We start from the raw sequence: 4,384 nt of genomic DNA, 5'->3' as shown, positions 1-4,384 counted from the left end.
CCTAGGACTATCTCTCAGGCTCATTTTTAGTCTGGGCTTATGCACAAAAAATATCCCCTGCCCTGGGAGGGAAGGTGCTCTGTCAGGTCCCTCTGTCACACCTCTGGTACTTTTCCATCATAACTTGTTCACTAGCTTCTGAAATGAGATTCTGTCTCCTCACTCTTCATCCACACTGTGCTCATGCACTCCCACCTTTCACAGTGAGCTGAGCACTTCTTATCGTAGAGGGTTTATTTCCCCAACAACCAGATAAGCACAATTTCTTTGAAATCGTATATACAAACTTATAATCAGTCCAACCGCAGATCTATAGATCTGGTGAATTATAATTCACCACCACAACAACAATAACACTCTTTAAAATATTCCATAGACAGATCAAAGTAAGAACCTACCTTAACTGTAAACGTAACACCTTTACCTTGATAATATTTGGGCTCCAAAACTCCTTTCTTTCTTTCTATGTGTAAGAGCAACACACTCTCCTTGCATATTACAGGAAAATCAGGGCACGGCTTTCTATCTGTGTTCAGGAGGACAGTGAGACCGAATTCAAGCATTAATATGTTTTAACTTGTTTTTCAATTTAATTAAATTAACTGTGAGAGAAGCAAAAAGTAACTATTTTCCCTGTATGTTCCTCACATATGCCTCATGTCCGTCCAGCATAAGGGTAACCAGTTCTGCCCAATGAACTTGGCGGCATTAATTATTGCTGCATCACTTGGCTGCTACAAGAGACGCACTGCGGTGATGGCTGGCCGCCTGCCGGAAGACATTCTTTCTTCTCGGCCTTTCTCATTCTTCTCTCATTAGCTGCATTGTCACATGTATTTTTATAAGAAGGCATCTTCATGAGAACCCAATTCATTCAATATTATATCTAGCCTGAAATTCTGGGCATCACATGCTTCTGTATATATTTCAAGAAACTTTATTTTTAGCTGGTCCTTTCTTGTGCCCTGTCAGCACTTATGGCTTTCCTCCCTCTTGGAGCTAGGCCGTTAGGAAGGAAGGGCTGATAGCTAAAAAGATACATCCATTCACAAAGAAGAGCCTCATGAATCCTTGGGGTGAGTGTGCCAATGCTGCTATGCCAAATATTTATATAGCAACCTATAAATGAACATCATTCAGTTGAAGTTATTTCCATTGTTACCAAAGGTCAACATTTTCTTTTATACAGTCTGTTTAAATCTGTGTTTACACTCACAAAGCCCTGATTTGGGTTTCTGTCCCTTCATCATCCAGAATGATCCAGCAACAAGGTAGTTCTAATATTCTGGGAAGAAAGTACCGTTAGACTTTAGTAGTACCGCAGTACATAAAATAAGCAGCTTTTCTCGGGTCACTCTCTATCCCTCTTACTCCGGGAAATTGTTGTCAAACTACGGATACACCCAGACAATAAGAATTACTTTTAGGTTTTCTTAGGGGGGAGGAAAGGAATTTACCAAAGCCAGTGAAAAATAGTGTTGTTACTACTTTGGAAAGTTATTTGAGTTGAGCCTAATCCTTAAATTTTTGGAAGGACAAAACCTGAAGTCACTGATTAGTAACTTTAAAAACAGAAAATCCGAGTTAATCACTGGCTGCCTCTTTGATGAAAACAATTAAAAGGAAATGAATGAATACGCCCTTTGGCTTCACAACTCTAGCCTATCACAAATCACACCAAGGAATCAAATATTTGTCGAACAATAGTTTCCTTCTCATAAGTTGAATTGATTGTTACACCAAGAAAATCAAAACTAGCTAAATACTCGCTACCTTTGTTGTCTACAACTATACTCTAAAAGCAGAGCATCTCAATTAAATGCTGTGAAATTCTAAAAGACTGTAAGGCTGGAATACTCTTTGTTTTTCAGTGGCTGTTGAAGTGGCCAACAGAGCAAATTCTGGAGCTAACAATGGGCAAAAGGAGGAAGGAGGAGATGATTTCTTTTAGCATCCATGGTCAAAATGCTGAGCTCACCAAAAAAAGGTGTGAATAAGGAAATTCCATTAGATCACTTAGCAATAATAATTCTCCCACAGGTCTGTGCTTGGTTAACTCCTTTTGCTTGTGCTCTTTCTTTCCAGCTATTTCTGGGAAAACCGTATATTCATTCTATTCTCTGGGTGATTATCATTAACATTTTAACAAGTATGTTAAAATAACTTTAAAGTTAATCATCATTTCTACCCTACTCACCCACCCAACAACACAAAACAAACATAGGATTATTTAACCTGAATATTTTCTCCTACCTTATTGGGATTTTTTTGTCTGGTATTTATTTTTTTCTCTCTTTTTAATGCCACAAATAAATAATTATTATTTTATAGAGTCACAGTTAGTATAAATTTACTCACATATTTACCAATAATTCTGCACATTCTTCTATTCTACGTCATTCACTTTCCTTAACTTTTTTCTTTTTCTTAAACATCTACTAGAAGTTTCTTTAATGAAATCTTCTTGAAGCAGGCTTTCTTAGTTTTACCTAAACATGTATTTTGCCTTACCATCAAATGTAAGTTAAAGTAGGTTTACTAGTCTTAAAGTTATTTTCTTATAGCAAATTAAAGATATTATTCTACTAACATCTGGCTTTTATGGTTCTTATTAAAAAGTCACCTTTTAATCTAAATGCTAATTGCAGATGATCTGTCATTATTTTTAACAACTTTTAAGATATTCCCTTTGTCTTTGGAGTTCTATAGCTTCACTATGACATATCCAATATTTTTTTCCCTGTTTGGACTCTGTAGAGATTCCTGAATTTGAGAATTCATGTCTTCAGTTATTAAAAATCTTCAGGAATTATCTCTTCAAATGTTGTATCTATTGCATTCTATGTTTTCTATCCAGAAATTTGAAATGCATTAGATGTTTCTATTATTGTCTAACATCTCATGGTTCCTATCCCTTTACTTCCCTAGGTATTAGATCAATATCTCAGTTTACTAATTACATTCAGTTGTGTCTATACCTGATGTTTACGTGATCCACTGATTTCAATAATTATACAACTGTTGTAGACATTGTATACGTGCTTGTGTTTTGTTTTGCTTCAGTTTTAATATTTGACTACTTTTAAAAGTTTCTTGTTCCTTGCATTCAGTTTTAAACACTATTTATTCATATATGCTGTGTCTGATTTTTCTAATTCAGCTGATGGCAGTTTCTGTTCACTGACTCTTATTCATGTGATGTATTTCTTCCTTAGCATGTCTGATAATTTTGGATTATGAGCTTGTATTCGGTTATTTTTTTTATTGAATTGCTATAAGACTAGGTTGAGGTATATCTTTCTAAAGTGTTTAATACTCTCATATATTTGAGATATCACAATAAATTCTTGGTTTGAGATTTCCTAGGATTTAACAGGTGATATAAATTTAGGCCTAAAACTGTGTGAAAACACCCATGGTCATGAATTCTCAGGGGTGATGTTTTTCTTCCACCTATAATCGAAGTGAAGATAGACAAATACTTTTGTCATTTTTAACTGCCAGAGGGAATATTTTTTTTCTAGTGTATCCTTCAGTGAAGAAGTAGCTTATGTGGTACTCTGTTTCATGAAGAGTAACTCCATTTCAACTCACCATATTGCATGGTCCAAGGCCTTATTTCCTTTCTGCCACAAGAACAGTTGCTATTTTAACTTTAGCTATCTGTTACTCTTTCAGATTATTTTCCTATGTATTTTTTACCTCTTGGATTCTGTTTTTATTTCTCAAAAGTTTAAGCAGGTATTTGAAAAGATGTTTGTACTATTTTATCAAGAATTTCTGTTTTTCTAAAGAATATTTTTCAGACTTTCTAACTCACCCAAATAGCCAGAAATTGAAGATCACATTATGTTTTTCAACGTGATCCCAAGAATTAATGGAAGTAAACACTGGAGATATGGATTAGAATTTTAAATCCAATATGACTCTTAAAAATACTTTTTTCACATTGTAGAAGCAATCTTACTGGCTTCTCAGACTCAGATTATGAGGCATTATAATATGCCTTAAAAATCAATGTCTGATCACTACTATGAATTATTTGAGGTACACTTTAGACAGCTCATTTGTATTTGTATAACTTAACACTTTTTATTGCTTATAAATCTTCCTTTTTAAGAAAGAAAAAAACAAGCCACAGGCTCAAAGCCTAATGCTTAAAAGCATTATGTTTGTGTTACTGGATTTATTTTAAAATTATCCTCTATTGATGACAACACTACAATTCTTTTTTTTTTTTTTTAAAGGTTTTATTTATTTTTGAGAGAAAGAGAGACAGCATGAGCAGGGGAGGGTCAGAGAGAGAGGGAGTCACAGAATATGAAGACAGGCTCCAGACTCTGAGCTGGCTGTCAGCGCAGAGCCCGATGCGGGGCTCGAACCC

This window comes from Hyaena hyaena, unplaced genomic scaffold, assembly GCF_003009895.1.
Source record: "Hyaena hyaena isolate Hyena2069 unplaced genomic scaffold, ASM300989v1 scaffold_1901, whole genome shotgun sequence".
NCBI lineage: Eukaryota > Metazoa > Chordata > Mammalia > Carnivora > Hyaenidae > Hyaena > Hyaena hyaena.
This window is presented reverse-complemented; position numbering follows the sequence as displayed.